Raw genomic sequence first — 16,772 nt, 5'->3', positions numbered from 1 at the left:
TATCTTAGTCTCCTGGATCCCTGGAGCATCATCCTAACGAGTTTCCTTTTTTTTTTTTGATAGTCTTGCTCCGTCACCCAGGCTGTAGTGCAGTGACACGATCTTGGCTCACTGCAGCTGCCGCCTCCTGGGTTCAAGCAATTCTCATGTCTCAGCCTCCCAAGTAGCTGGGATTACGGGTGTGTGCCACCATATCTGGCTAATAATTTGTATTTTTAGGAGAGATGGAGTTTCGCTATGTTGGCCAGGCTGGTCTCAAACTTTTGACCTGAAGTGGTCCACCCACCTCAGCCTCCCAAAGTGCTGGGGTTATAGGCATGAGCCACCACGCCCGGCCAGTCAGTTTCCTTTCATTGTGTCAATTGGTCTCACATGGCTGCCAAAGTTATCTTCCAGAAATACAAAGTTAATAGCTTTTTAAAAAATTGCCTGCAGGATAGAGTAAAAACATCTGAGCTTAGCATATTGATCATGCATTATTTGGGTGTTGCTTCCCTTGTCCTGTCTCCTCCACTCCCCACCCTGTGTTCCAGGCCGTTGAAGTTCTCACTGTTCTCTACAACACATTTATCTTTCATGATTCTGTGTCCTTCACTTACTGTTCCCACGGTGAGGAGTGTGCTTCTACCCACTTATAATAAGCCCAGTAAGCTCCTTCTTATCCTTCAAGGTCAGGTCAAGTGTCACCTCAGGAAGCATTCTTTCTTCATCAAGTCTGTTAGCTGTTAAATTGTTTATGCTTCCATCATAGCTCTTATTCTCTTTGTAGTTAGCTGTTTAAATACCCTACTGTCACACCACTAGAGCCACATTTTACACAGGTCTGTATCCTCAGCAGCTATCAGCAAGCTCAAAGCAATTCCTCATGGAATGAATGGATCTTTACAAAACCCAGAAGTACAGTATTAAAATCAAGATTTCATGGGCAGAGGTAATGGTGAGTATAATGGCTTGATATTAGATATTTTTTATTTATTGTTATGAGTAGGTATGGTTGTGGATTGAGAACATCTTGGCACTTGTGGTTAGGATTTTCTAATTCAAGTTTAGAGAATTAGGTTTTGAAAGTGAAGCTACAGAGCTGTAGTCTCAAATTATGAAGAGCTAATAAAGTTATGAAGGATGGGAAGTACACTGGGTTCTCAACAAGTGGCCACACCATTGCAGATCATATATCAGGCAGAAGGAGGATAGCGAGACAGGTGAAGTGAGGAGAGGGCCCCAGACTGGGGCTGTACCTCCCCAGCACACTCTGGGTTTGTAGCTGTGCCTTGCTTATTACATACACCTTAACGTTTCCCCAGCTTGCCCTGGTAGAAGCAGCATTCAATTTTATACAACGTGTTTTTTGATGAAAGCTTTGTGTTTACACATTTGATGTTTATATGGTTCTAGCAGAGCCTCTTGGAATGGTGGTGGCTGTCTTAAAGTAAAGGAGAGAAAAGAAAGAAGGGAAATTATAGGGGGTGGGTTGGGGTGGGGATATAATTTTCTTTCTACAAGTTGAGAAAGAAATAGATACATTGAATTGGTGGGAAATTATTATACATTAATGTTTACTTTTTAAAAATGAAGTTAAACCATAATGATATCTTCCACCACTTTTAGGGGAAAAGGCGTAGATGAATCTTTTGACCATGGAAATTCTGTGTTTAACAGTAAATTGCATTCATTTAGTGTTTTGCACTTTACCAGTAGCTACTATGGTTCGTTTTTGATCCTTTCAATCCCATTATATAAGTAGGTTAGCAGCTGCTACTTTTATTTTATACATGTAGCTAAATGGCAACATGGGAATATATCTAAGCTATTTGACTATGTTTGATGTTCCTTAAGGTTAAGAAGGGTAGATATTTCTTGTCAGTTGCCCTTTTATTTTTGGAGACTTACAATTTTGGGGGAGGAGGGAGGTTATAGCATTTTTCTTGGGTACAGAAGTTGGAGCAGAGCTGGGGAGCATTGTAGGTCTCTTGGAATTCCTAGTCTCAGGGCTGTTTTGTTTCTTCTGGCCCTTGGACAACAATGAAGGGTCTCTATTCTTTTTTCTCTCCTAAACAGTGTGTCTCCCCTTCTCATCCAGGCAGGACAGTTTGCTACAGGAAAAGGCATTGGGATTATTGGTAAGAATCTGACATCTAGCCTGGTGAGATCTTGCTACTGATTTGCTATGTAAATAATCTGACTTCTGGGCCTTAGATTTCCCATCTAATTAAAGGCAAGAGGTAGAGGTACATGAACATTGAGATCCTTTTTAGCTCTGAACTACTTTGATTCTCTACAAATTCCATTTTGCTCAGTCATATCTACAGTATTATACAGCTGCTAGCAAGATTGTTGTTTCTGCTTTGTATGTAGTGAAATTTGTGGTAGGTGCTTTTGTTTTATTTCTTTAATCCCTAAGGCAAAGTGGGTGTCATTATGACCTAGTGGTAGCATCTGCTCATTCAAAGTGTGAGAGAAGAATGATCCTATAATTGTAATCTTTATAAAGCTTTCCTTGACCACCGAAAGGAGGTGACCATTTCCTTTGTGCCCTTCTTGTACCTGTCTTACAGCCCTTATCACATAAGGTGTAATGATTTGTTTATGTGTCTGACTTCCCTGCTAGACTGTAAATGTCCAGTAGACTCTTGTGGGCAAGAACTTTCCCTAGGTCCTTAGGGCCTAGACCAGTGTCTGGTGTAAAGCAGGAATTCAGCACATATTTCTTGGACATAAAGTAGAATAAAAATAATACAGTTTAATGTACCTGCTGGATTACTATACTGGTCTGATTGTGTAATTTAAAAAGTGGTGCTTTTGACTTTTGTAGTTAATTAAAAGCAAACAAAAAGGATTTAAGAGTTTTATCCTGATACTTTTTAGATGCTTCTTTGGTTGAAAACAGTAACTTTTTGATTAGAGATTCTCAGCCACCACTCTTTTATTCTTTATCCATTTTCCTTCTTCTGTATCTGCTCCCACTTTCTCTCCATACCCCCTGTAAAAATCTGAGGTCATGCAGTGTCTTTCTTTCCTAGAGTCCCATAGAGTCCCATAAATCTACAGTACTTTTCAACATTACATCATAAAAATGTAATTGTTTTTAATGTAATTGAACATGTGAGTCTAATCTTGCTAAGATGTCTGGTAGGGAAGAAATTTTGCGGGTGACGCATGTGTAGTTGTATACATTATTCTGGTTTAGAGCCTAAGAGAAGTTAAACTGGTATGTGGTCAAAGAAGAACTTGCACATTAGAGCCAACGTGCTAGTGAAAAAAATTATTTTTTCTGCCTACATCAGATACATCAGTATCAATGATCCTATGAAATGTGGACCATTTTTAAAAATGTTAAAAAAATGTTATAGACTGATTGGGAAGTTCATCCATATTGAAGAGTCATGGAACTCCTGTCCATATTTGTTCAGGAAGTAATCTTGCATGACAATTGGTAGATGAGAAGATTGGATTCCCTGTACAATCAGAATAAAAAGAGTTCTGTTTTTGTTTGTTTGTTTGTTTGTTTTTTGAAGACGGAGTCTTGTTCTGTCACCTAGGCTGGAGTGCAATGGCACAATCTTGGTTCACTGCAGCCTCTGCCTCCCAGACTCAAGTGTTTCTCCTGCCTCAGCCTCCCGAGTAGCTGGAATTATAGGCACATGCCACTGTGCCCAGCTAATTTTTTTTTGTATTTTTAGTAGAGACGGGGTTTCACCATGTTGGCCAGGATGGTCTTGAACTCCTGACCTCAGGTGATCCACCCGTGTTGGCCTCCCAAAGTGCTGGGATTACAGGCATGAGCCACCATGCCCGGCCAGAGATTTAAAAAAATATTTCTTCTGCGTACTTTTTAGGTTATTTTAGTTTTTTTCCAGAAAATTGTGTCGTCTGCTTCTTTTCTTAGTAGGATAGATGATAATCACTTTACAGATGGGGGCTAAATGGGCAGAAGTGAGATGACCAAAAGGAATTCTTCTTCCTCATTGTCTTTTCTGTGATATTGATAACTGTACTTTCTGCCTAGAGTTTGTGTCTCTTAAGGTTTTCGAGCCATGAGTGACTCATCAGATTATGGGGTTCTTTATGTCTTACGCATTCTTTGTCCTCATAAAGTAGGAGGTAGGATGATTTCTAAAAGTCAGATGATACTGGGTTTAAGATAAAATTCTGTGTCTACACAAACTCACACAAATGTAGGGAAAGTGTTCCCTTCCTAACTTTAACCAACTTCCTTGAATATTTTAAAATTAACTTTTGGAGGATAAACCTGATTTCCTGTTTTAATGAAATAATGAGACATTGTTGAAACTTGACTTTTTTCGGTCTTCTCAAAATAGATGTAATACATATAAATTCATATAATAACAATTTTAAAATATTAAGACCTTTGTAGATGTTTCAACCTATATATTTTATGTACTCAAATGTATTTAAATCATATTGGAAATGAGTAAATGACACTGGACCTTGTTTGTATACTTCTTTGCTAATAACCCATCAAGTAATCTCATATGTTATTTCACCTCTCTGGGTTCACTTGACTTATCTGAAAAACAAGAGTGTTAAAAAGACTGCCTTGCCAGCCTGGTCAATATGGTAAAACCCCATCTCTACAAAAAATACAAAAATTAGCCAGGTGTGGTGGCAGGCACCTGTAGTCCCAGCTACTTGGGAGGCTGAGGCAGGTGAATTGCTTGAACTCGGGAGGCTGAGGCAGAAGAATCACTTGAACCCGGGAGGCAGAGGTTGTGGTGAGCTGAGATCGCACCACTGTACTCTAGCCTGGGAGTCATGGCGACACTCCGTCTACAAAAGAAAGAGGCTGCCTTGTGGAAAAGTCTATTGGCTTTGAAGGCAGACCAAATTGATGTGAATTCTGGCTCTACCACTCATAAGTGGGTATGTGAGTTTGAGACTCAATTTCTCTAGGTTCTAATAGTCTAATTTTTAAATTCACTTTATTAATAGTTCTTTTTCAAAATCATAATCCTACAAAAGTCATCCTCTCTGAATTCTCCCAACCTTTTTTTAAACAATGAGATTCACAGGTCTCCTGAGTAGGATCTTTTGAGGCCAGCAGAGGAGCTGAGCAGTAGCATTGGGTTCCCTAGTTAAGAAGGTAGGCGTCTTAGCTCATGCTGCCATAACAAAATACTGTAGACTGGGTGGCTCACACAATAGGTACTTATTTTCTCACAGTTCATCTAAGTTGGAGGGTTTCTGGTAAGGGCTCTTCTTTGCTTCCTGACAATTTTTACTGTGCCCTTCATGGTAGAGAGAGAATGAGAGACTGCACAAGTTCACTGGTGCTTCTTTTTATGAGGGCACTAATTTCATCATTAGGGCCCCACCCTCATGACCTTATCTAAACCTATCTCCCAAAGCTCCTACCTCCATCAGGTTGTAGGTTAGATTCAACATAGGAATTTTAGAGGGATGCAATTCAGTTCATAGCAGTAGGAGAGTAAGAGAGTAAGAGAAGAGAGCAGGAGACACAGGGGTGCTAAGAAATGCCTAGGATGGACCAGAAGATCTACCACTATTGAATTCATAGGGCCCAGTGCTGCTATAGGTTATAAGTTTTCACATTTCTGGATTACAAGGAGTTATGAATTTCAGAAAAAAAGGTTGAAAGTGTGAACCCGAATACCTGACGACATGCGCCTACGGTAGTCAGAGCACAGTTTGGTTTTATACATTTTAGGGAGAAAGGAGACATCAGTCAACATATGTAAGATGAACATTGGTTCAGTCTGGAAAGACAGGACAAATGAAGCAAAGGTGGGACAACTTGAAGCAGAGAGGGGGCTTCCTGGTCACAGGTGGATAAGAGTCAAATGGTTGCATTCTTCTGAGTTTCCATTAGCCTCTCCAAAGGAGGCAATCGGATATGCATTTATCTCGGTGAGCAGAGGGGTGACTTTGAATAGAAAGGAGGGAGGCAGGTTTGCCCTAAGCAGTTCCTAGCTTGACTTTTCCCTTTAGCTTAGTGATTTGGGGGCCTCAAGATTTATTTTCCTTTCACAAAGGCATTATTTTTCCAAGTTAAGTATATTGTAACAAATTTACAGTTACATCAGCAGTGTTTATTAAAAAACACATTTAACATAAAAAGGTGAGAAGAACTTAATCTGCATAAGGGAAGATGCTCTGGATTGAATAAAATTGGCTCTATTAAAAAAACTCACCAAATTTGCCCTTTGTGAACCAGTGAAAACTTTATGATGGATAGTACAATTTACTTCCACTATGTAGAATGACTTAAAAAAAAAAGTTTTGTGTCTGCCCATTTTGGCAAAGATGAATCTCTTCAGAGGTGCCGTGGAAACTTTTACCAAAATAAAAATTTTTTTAAAAAGTGAAAAAGTGAAGAAGAAAAATGAGGACTTTCATCAAGTCTTCTATTAAGCAAACCTTAGTTTTTAAAATTTTTAATTTTTTTTGAAATGGAGTCGCTCAGGCTGGAGTGCAATGGGCGTGATCTTGGCTCACTGCAACCTCTGCCTCCCAGGTTCAAGTGATTCTTCTGCCTCAGACTCCCGAGTAGCTGGGATTACAGGCACGCGCCACCATGCCCGGGTTTTTTTTTTTTTTGTATCTTTAGTAGAGACGGGTTTTTACCATGTTGGCCAGGCTGGGCTCAAACCCCTGACCTCGTGATCTGCCCACCTTGGCCTCACAAAGTGGTGGGATTACAGGCGTGAGCCACCACGCCTGGCCGCAAACCTTACTTTTTTTGCTAGTTGGTACTGGTGACATCTTGTTTATTAATAAATATCTGAAGTGTTTTCTTTGTGATTTACAAGAGACCCATTAAAGACGTTGCTGTAGGTGAATGTGAACAGATTACTACTGCTCTGTAGGAGTGTAACACAGTAACTGGGTAAAGTTGTAAAAATGCCCAAGTGCACTTCTGGTCTATCTCAGTCATGAATTGTCAGTGCAAATATGTGTGTTGGGGAAAAAAACCCAGAATTTAAATTGTGGAAATGTAAAGGGGGGTTGGTACTGTGGAGTTAAGGAACATTAGTTATTTCTCAGATTGCTCTGACCTGAATCTTAGAATTGACGCATTTTCCTTTAGTGACTTTACATTTTCGTTGCTTCCATGTTTCTTTAGTCATATTATAGGTGGATATAGTATTATCTTATTTTTAGTCATTTCTTTTTTTATGTTTTTATTTTATTTTATTTTTTTGAGACGGAGTCTCGTTTTTGCCCAGGCTGGAGTGCAATGGCACAATCCTGGCTCACTGCAGCCTCCGCATCCTGAGTTCAAGCAATTCTCCTGCCTCGGCCTCCTGAGTAGCTGGGACCACAGGCATGCGCTATGATACTCAGCCAATTGTTGTGTTTTTAGTAGAGATGGAGTTTCGCCATGTTGGCCAGGCTGGTCTAGAACTCCTGACCTCAAGTGATTTGTCTACCTCGGCCTCCCAAAGTTCTGGTGTTACAGGCATGAGCCACTGCGCCTGGCCATTTTTAGTAATTTCTCAATTTAGGATTGAAATATGAAACAAGGATTTAATAGCTTTATAACTATATCACGGTACCTATACTATCTGGGTTAAAATGTACCTCCATTTTTATGTACAGTGTGAATGAATAGACATTCTTGTATAAATGAGTCGAAATGAATATTTTTTAATGTTGAAATATGGATGATGTATTTGCACAGTTTTTCTGTATCTGAAAATTTGTCTATAGTAATTTATAAAGATGATTAGACTGTACAATAGACCTCCCCTTATTCATAGTTTTGCTTTCTGTAGTGCAGTTACCTGCAGTCATCTGTGGTCTAAAATTATTACATGGAAAATTCTAGAAACAAGCAATTCATAAGTTTTCACTTGCACACCATTTTTAGTAGCTTGATGAAATATCACACTCTCTGCCCCATCCTGTGCGGGATGTGAATTACGCATTTGCCCAGTGGCTCCATGTTGTAGAAGCAATCACCTGTCAGTTACTTAGTAGCTGGCTTGGTGATCAGATTGACTATCTTAATATCACAGTGCTTGTGTTCAAATCACCCTTATTCTACTTAATAAAAGCACAAGAATAGTGATGGTGGCAATTTGAATATGCCAAAGAGAAGCCATCAGGTGCTTCCATTATGCGAAAAGGGGAAAGTTCTTAAGGAAAAAGAAAAAAATCGTATGCTAAGGTTGCTAAGATCTATGGTAAGAATCCAATCTTCAACCTGTGAAATTGTGAAAAAAGAAAAAAAAATTTGTGCTAGTTTGGCTGTCGCACTTCAAACTGCAAAAGTTATGGCCACAGTGAATAAACGCTTAGTTAGGGTGTAAGAGGGTGGCCAGACGCAGTGGCTCACGCCTGTAATCCCAGCATTTTGGGAGGCCAAGGCAGGATGATCACTTGAGTCCTGGAGTTTGAGATCAGCCTCAGCTGTAACATAGTGAGACTCTATCTCTACAAAAACGTAAAAAAATTAGCTGGGCATGGCAGTGCGTGCCTCTGGTCCCAGCTACTTGAGAGGCTGGGGTGGGAGGATTGTTTGAGTCCAGGAGGTCGAGGCTGCAGTGAGCCATGAGTGTGCCATTGCACTCCAGCCTGGGTGACAGGGTGAGCCCCTGTCTCTAAAAATAAGGAAGAAAATTTAAAAAGTACAAGGCATTAAATTTGTGGGTGGAAGACATGAACAGAAGAAACACGTTCCAATTGATGAGTCGGGTTTGGTACTCTCAGTGGTTTCAGGCATCTACTGGGCTTCTTTCCCCAAGGATAAGGGGGGACCACTTTAAGTTGTATACATATACTTTTGGTGTCTATTCTAGGATGAATTAAAATGACAAAAATAAAAACAAAGTTGCAGGATGGAGACCCGAAGCAAAGCAAAAATCATAACCACAAAAACTAAACGAGAAAAAAAACTCAGGATAGAAAAATTTTATAAAAATTATAGAATTACAATTGTGTCATTAAAACTAGTTTCTATGCCGAAGGGTTCTTCATTTGTGGGGTAGAACAGGCAGCAGGAAGCAGACTTTTTTCTTTGACCCATGTGCATTTTCTAGCTGAGGAATGAAGTGACTTGGAACCAAACTGGGCTGCTCTACTGAGCATGTCCCTCTCCAGCAGGGTCTGGCTTGGGTGGGGCCAGTCTTGCTCATTAAGCTTTTGGACGCTGGATTTCCATCAGCTTTCCACAGTTTTCCAATGACAGGAAATAGCAGAGAGCGGGCTTGATGTGCTTAAAAGTTGCGTATGTATTTCAAGGGGGGAGATTATTAGGACGTTTTTGTTGCAGTGGTTGAGTTTTGTGATACATGCTTGTTTGTTTCTGCTTGTGGAGGAAGTTTGCTATTGAAAGTGTGACTAGTCAGGGGACTGAAAATTAGGAAAATACTAATATACAGAGTAGATGGAATCTGAGTACATACACTGTTTCACAAGGGAATATGTTGTGATATTTGAACTAAGCCCTATGAAAAATACGTTTTTCTAGTGGGCCGAGTTTAGTTTTAGATGTCTTGTTTGCATTTTTCTAGGCAAATGTTGACTTTTGTCAGGCTATCTTTAACATGATAGCTCTTTCAGGTTTGACCTATGAGAATAATGAAGCTAGTTGGTTTCTTTTATATGCTTGTCTGGTTGTTTCACAATTTTTTCAGTGGTATGACATAATACTCTACAAAATTAGCACTATATTATTTCCGGAAGCACAGTGAGGACTATGTAAGGTTAATTGTGTGCAGTTATTTTCTTTTTAGCATCTTAAAGAATTATAGCTTTCAGTTTACTTCTAAAGTGCTTCATTTTCACCCTAACTTGTTTGATTAAAAGAAGCTGTACTGTAGCTAATCAGAGATTTGAGTTCACAGTTTTTAGCATCTACAGATTAGTAGCCATTTAACAGTTACCAAGGTCTGGTTATTGGTTTGATGTTGTCACACCCTAAGTAAATATTGATCGAATAAGAATAGGTATCAACATCTTCATTTATTACTGAATATTTAATTGGTTGTCATATTGAATACATGTGAAAATGTATATTGCCCAGATTCTGACATCCAGACTTGGGAAAAAATCTTCTTGCATTTTCTTTATATAATCTAACAGTCTAGCAGTCTTCAAAAAGATTCTTGCTTCATTGAGACTTCCTGACAAAATGAAAAGCAGGGCCACTATAATTAGCGATGACCTCTGCGATTCCTTTTTTTATTGTTGACACTGTAAGGGATGCTCTATATCACTGAAGTGTTTATGGTATTTTGAGGGGGGTGCACGTGTACTTGGGAAGTTTAAGTTTTTCTTTTTTTTTGTCACAAGGAAGATTTGTTTCTTCAAATTATTTGCATCGTGGGTGTGGGAGCTGAATAAATGATAACTGTTGAGGTGATGCTGATGACCTGGACAGTCAGTTGTCCCCTGCATCTACTTTGTAGTGTTCCTGTACAGATGATATGATATATGGATGATCTGTAGTTTAGTATCATAGCAGGATCACAAGGCAAGTTACATTGGAAAGGTAAATTTTTAACTTTGATGTTGGTTTTGCTTGCATTTTTTGGTGGACTCCAGACATTGAATGCCTGACCTATTCTCCAGCGTGATTCTCTACCAAATCACTTTTGCAAATGTTGGACTTCGAGAATTTTACCTCTAAGAAAACAAACACATTTCACTGAAGTAAAAACTTATCCTAGCCACCAGCACCTAAAAATAGTTATTTGAAGTTCTCACTAAGTAGTTCTGAACTAAATGAATCCTCAGAGTAGAAATACTTTAAGGGAAAAAAAAAAAAAAGGTTTTATAGCACTCCAGATGGCATGTCTGTAATTCCATTGTAGTTACAGCTTTTCCCGCCGAGGGAAAGTTGCTCTTATCGCGCCAGGCTTGGAGGGTCCATAATTTGGATACTCTCTGGCACCTTCTGCTGATCAGCCGGTGGACTGGGGTCAGCATTTGGATATGCTTGCTTAAGCTAGAAAAGTCATTCAGTCTATAGTCTTAGTTTTTAGCATGTATGCTATGTATTGGTAGAACTCTTCAGTACTCCTTTAACTACTTAAAATGGCAGAAGAACTAACGGCCAAAACTTAAGAAGTGAATTATGTTTTTTATGAGGTTTAGGTATTTATGCCTGTTGACTACAGCATTCCAAAGCTTATAGAGAAGAGGATTTGAAAGTGTGAGATCAGTGTAGGCTCCAGCTTGGTGGACTTGTCATAGTGTGGGGGAGTTGATTGACTTTGACAAGCTTTTGTCTTATGACCTATTAAAATGCAGCGTCTGCAGCCTGTGCGTTTATCCTGTGCAGTTAACCTTGGTGGATTTGTCGTTTGCTTATTTGGGAAATGCCTCCTGAACCACTACTGTTATTTTTTAGAGTTTGACTCACACAGAAATAGTATTAGACTGGTTGTTGATTACTGTTGGATACCAAGTGGGCACGAGTTTTATGATGGGGATGGGGAGCCATTTTATGCATAAGATAGTTGTGGGATGAGCTTAGGAAAAATAGGCTCGCTGGCATCTGTCATGATCATGGGAGTCTGTTGATATTGGCCCTGCTCTGGTTTGAGCGTGGTTATGATGTCACTGGAATAAACTGCACGTTAGCATTTTTTTTTTTTTTTTTCTATGGAGCATTCATTATAGGGGGGTGGCCCAAATAAATGTTCCCTAAATGCCAGGAACATACAAAAGATACTTATCAGGAAGCCACCGGATGCAAACACTGTGCTAGGAACATGTAGTTGTTTATCTGCACAAAAGTTTTACCCTCTTCATGTGAATATAGTAGCAGATGGGCAGGGAAGAGGTGTGGACAGGAAACTTGATGACAAACTTGTGCTGTCAGGCCAATTTTATTCCTGCTTTTCCCTGTGAGGAGGAAGCTGCTGAAAGAGATTGGGGAATGTTTATGTATGACCAGCTTAGACATTTAATAGGACTCTTCCCATTCTGTTTATTCTGCCTTTAAAAAAAATGTCCTCAACTTTCAGAGAACTCTGTTTCCAAGTGCCCTGTTCCCAGCCCTCCAGCAGATGATACGAATAATCTTTTTATGCTGCCTGCATATGCACCAATATTATTGTCAGCAAAAGACACTTGTTTGTTTCAAGTCCACACTGAGTAAAAAAGGATAAAAAACAAGCATAAAACAAGTTCCTGTTTTCTCAGGAACTGTAATTGACTCTTCAACAACACGAGCCTGCACCGCATAGGTCCGCTTATGTGTGAGTTTTTTCAGTAAATCTAATCAGGCTTGTATATAGGCCACTTCTGTATCTGCAACCAAATTCAGGTTGAAAATAACTGTTCGCAGGGTGCTAAACTCGGATACAGATGGCTGACGTTTCCTTGTCCACAGGTTCAGCAAGGCTGACAGCGGGACTTGAGTATGTGTGGATTTGGGTATCTGTGGACCAATCCCCCACAGATACTGAGGGACAACTGTATTTTTTTAAATGAAGAACTGATACACTTCTTAAAAAAAATGTTGCTGCACTAAAAGCTTGGGTGTTGAGCTTATACTACTTAGGGGAACAATCTAGATGGGGTAAGTGGTGGGTTTGTGAAATATACTGAAGTGGAGGCTGGCAGAAATCAGTTTCTTTGAGGATACAGAAACAGTCTTAACCTTCATACACTAGGAAATCCAAAGCTTAGGCCATCTTAATGCTACTGCTCAGCTGGAATCGACGTTCATTTGTGTGGCTAGAGCTGTGTGACAGGGCAAAGTGGCACTGTGGCTTGTGGGAGTCATACACGTGTTGTCTCCAAGGAAGCTGGCTAACCAAGCTGGGTTCACTTAATGCATAAATATTGTTCTCCTAGTAAAATACTTAAGTGCTTAAGTTTATGAAAACTTCTGTTCAGGAAAAACATCATCTCCCACGTCTGTACCTCGGCAGTCATCCTCCATTGACTGCCACCCTCCATTCCGCATAATCACTGTTGTTACTCTCTTGCATCCTTCCCTAGTTTCTTTACCCATTTAAAGGAAAATGTGTGTGTGTCCATATTCACATCCTTTGTATGTGTATCTCCCACATGCTTTGCTTTCAACCTATAAGGTGTACTGTCTGTATAAGGTATCCTATCCCTATAAAGTGACCTATCACTTATACCATCTGAATCTTGCTGTTTGTATTTAACAATGTACTTAATAATTGGAGTTATTTTCCCAACTGGGGTGGTACCCTTTCTCATCTTTTCTCTTTACAGTTGCATAGTATTCTGTTGTATGAATGTGGTGTAATGCCCCCTGTTGATGGACATGGATCCTTAGCTTTTACAGTGTTGTAGTGAGTCACCTTTACATAATTATTTTACATGTGCACAAATACGTCTGTAGGATACTTTACCACAAGCTTGTCCAACCTGTGGCCTGTAGGCCACACGAGGCCCAGGACAGCTTTGAATTCTGCCCAACACAAATTTGTAAACTTTCTTAGAGCATTATGAGATTTTTTGTTTTGTTTTGTTTTTTTAATCTCATCAGCTATTGTTAGTGTACTTTATGTGTGGCCCAAGACATTCTTCTTTTTCCAGTGTGGCCCAGGGAAGCCACCCCTGCATTACCGCAAGCAGGATTACTAAAGTGCGGACACATTTGGAATTTTGAAAGCTGTTGGCAAATTGACTTCCACTGGGCCCATACCAGTTTATTCTTCTGCTAGCAGTTGTTTGAGAATGCCTTCGTTCCCATAGTCTTGCTCAGTGAGTGCATGATTACACTTTTGGATGTCTCCATTCTGAATTTTTAGTTTCATTTCTTCTTCTAAAGGTGTGACAAGCACCTCTTCATATGTTTATGTGCCATTTGTCTTTCCTTCTTTCCTTCTTTCCTTCCTTCCTTCCTTCTTTCTTTTCTTTTCTTTTCTTTTCTTTCTTCTCTGTTTATCCATTAGCCACTTTCTCTACCATTGGACCAATGATTTAAATTGGCCTAGCCAAAAATTTAAAAATACAATTTGTTTTTTATTTTTTTAATGTTGAGGCAACTTACACCCAAGCTTGTTTTATTGGACTTTTAAATTCAGGTTACTTGAATTCAGATAGAGACCAAATAAAAATGGGAAAGAGAATTATTCCTCTCTAAAAAGCATGTAATGACTATTTGTATGTTATGAGTGTTTAACCAGCATTTCCTATGAAGGACCATTCATTGTGTGATTTCCTGAAGAGATAACAAGAAAATCGTGGCTGCTTTTCAAGCTAGTAGTTATTTTAAAATCTGAATTACCAAGATTTATGAATTGGTTACAAGTTGTTTGACCTATGAATGCTAATCTTATTACCTATGTCTCCCACTATACTGAGAGCAGGATTCTTTCATCTGTATTACTGGTGCCTGGTGCATATGCGTTGAGAATACTCAATAAACACTTGTTTTGAAAGAAGAGGATAAGATACTGACCCCACTCACATCCTGATGGTCACTGAAATTCATGAGGGGTGCTCCGTTAGAACATCCTGCTAATGATTATAAAGCCCCAAAACATAGTGGTAATTATCAATTTCACTTTTCAACAAATCATTAGCTGTCAGGCATCATGCTAGGTGCAAGTTATACAGTAGTGAAGTCGTTTTGGGATTGAAGGCAGTGTTGGACAAGGTCTTTAGAGCCGGACGGCCTGGGTTTGAATTGTGGCACTTCTCTTTATTGGTTATATGGCTTTGACCAACCCATCTGTCCTCTTTTTACCTTTTTCATCTGTAACATGAGAATAATTTCAGTTCCTTCCTAAAAGGGTTGAGAAGGTTCAAGTTGCTGCATGCAATGTTTCTAGAGCAGTGTTTAACAAATAACTGATATTATCATGATTATTTATGTTATGATTACTGTTATTACTACCATTACTGTTTTTTTTTAAGTAAACAAATATAGTTATTTTCTTGGCAGAATCTCTATGTGATGACAGTGGCTGATCATTTATTATGAATTTATTATGTGCCAGGCACTTTATGTATTATAGCATCTAATCTAATACTTGGAATCAACCAATGAGTACATTTTATTATCCTTTTTTTTTTTTTTTTTTTTTGCTTACGAGGAAGCTGAAACTCAGCAAGGCTAAAATAACTTGTCTGCAGTTACATGGCTAATAAGCAGAGCTGAAATTCTAATCCTGTTTTATTTCCCAGTCTTGATCTCCAAACCACCAGGCTATTTTATTCAGACATAGGTAACTTCTCACAGAAAGAATGTAGCTTCAGGTTGGACGTGGTGGCTCATGCCTGTAATCCCAGCACTTTGGGAGGCTGAGGTGGGTGGATCACTTGAGGTCAGGAGTTTGAGACCAGCCTGGTCAACATGGAGAAACCCTGTCTCTACTAAAAATACAAAAATTAGCGAGGCATGGTGGCATGCACCTGTAATCCCAGCTAGTCGGGAGGCTGAGGCAGGAGAATCGCTTGAACCCAGCAGGTGGAGATTACAGTGAGCTGATAACATGCCATGGCACTTCAGCCCTGGGCGACAGAGGGAAACTCCATCTGAAAAACAAAGCAAAAGAAAAGAAAGAATATAGCTTCAGCTTTGATTATTACGCAGAATTGGGTCTCTACCTAAGAGAAGGAATTGGAGCAGATGCCGTTCACCAAAATTTCTGGCCATACTACTCAGTGTGCATAATTGATTGATGAGAACTCAGCAGGGTTCTGGATGTTTCTGTCATCTCTGCTAGTGTGTGTTGTTGGATTGCCAGTATTACAAGGTTTATATGCATTATGGTTATGTGAATAAAGATATCCAATATTAGAGTCCTTCATGATTTGTGTGGCCTCTGGTTGTTTAGCTTTAACTTCAGGAAATTGTATCCATTTCCAAGATTGCCTTAGTTGCTGGTGGAGAATGCTTTGCCTGGCACATGTCTTTTTCTTGACTCCATCCTTAATGACAGCAGTAGGGACTTGCTTTCAACAAAGAAGATTGTTATTGCTACTGGATGTTATTTAAAAGTATGCCTTCGTTTTCATATACCCGTCTCTCCAACATATGAAGAAAGGGACTCATATGTTGATAAAGTAAGATTTTTTTTTGTTTCATTTTTATTTAGAGTTGTTAGAATAAAGAATTAATGGTTTATCTCACTAATATTAACTCAAGTATTAGGTTTTAAAAAATTGAACATCATTTGGAAAAAACAGAATACTTTGACAACCATAGCTCTTAGGTATGAGGGTCATAAAATGCAAGTGGGAGTAATAATGACCCGAGATCTATATGTACTCTCAGTTTCTTAATGCTTATTTTCTAATGCTCTCCTCAGAATATGCAGAAGTCAACATCAAGATGTTTTTGAGTACAAGTCACTGAAATCCCTGGCTCATTGAGCCCTCTTCTCTGTGATTCTCTTGCTAGTGTCCTTTGTTGTGTGACAGTGTGTCACCAGGCTTTTTCTTCTCTGTGGATTCAAGATGACAACAGCATTTAACAGAGTTATGTATACAATGTTCAGAGACAGCAGAAGGGGCCTCCTCTTCCTGTGGCTCTTTTTAGAGGGAGAGATCCTTTTCCAGAAGCCCACCAGTGGACTTTGTGCATATTTTCTTGGCAAAGGGTGGGAGACTACCACGATTGCCCTAGACCAGTAGATGCTACCCTTCAGGCCCATCCGGAGCTAGCCTGTGTTGAAACACATATGGAAGGGGGGAAGTGGAACAAAATTTAGGTTCTGTTTAAAAGGAGAAAGAGTGGAAGAAATATATGCTCTGAATGTCACCTGATCCCATCTAGACTTGAACTAGCGAAGATTGTAGTTCATATGTTTTGTATGTGTGAGTTTAATTTAAACTGGATATTAGTTTACATA

The 16,772-nt window shown here is 39.4% G+C and overlaps 1 protein-coding gene across 22 annotated transcripts in view; it reads left to right on the top strand.

Moving 5' to 3' along the window:
* The window catches only part of EPB41L2 (erythrocyte membrane protein band 4.1 like 2), a 226,920-nt gene that overhangs the window by 85,084 nt on the left and 125,064 nt on the right, over nucleotides 1–16,772 (top strand). For 5 of the 22 annotated variants that reach the window (XM_025381562.1, XM_025381559.1, XM_025381554.1 and 2 more), the window contains exon 1: nucleotides 9,008–9,208. The exons of the other annotated variants lie outside the window; for them this stretch is intronic. The gene's annotated coding sequence lies outside the window, so the exon portion shown is untranslated. Of the gene's footprint in view, nucleotides 1–9,007; nucleotides 9,209–16,772 lie in introns of those variants that run through there. 22 annotated transcript variants of the gene reach the window in all.

This window comes from Theropithecus gelada, chromosome 4, assembly GCF_003255815.1.
Source record: "Theropithecus gelada isolate Dixy chromosome 4, Tgel_1.0, whole genome shotgun sequence".
NCBI lineage: Eukaryota > Metazoa > Chordata > Mammalia > Primates > Cercopithecidae > Theropithecus > Theropithecus gelada.
This window is presented reverse-complemented; position numbering and strand designations above follow the sequence as displayed.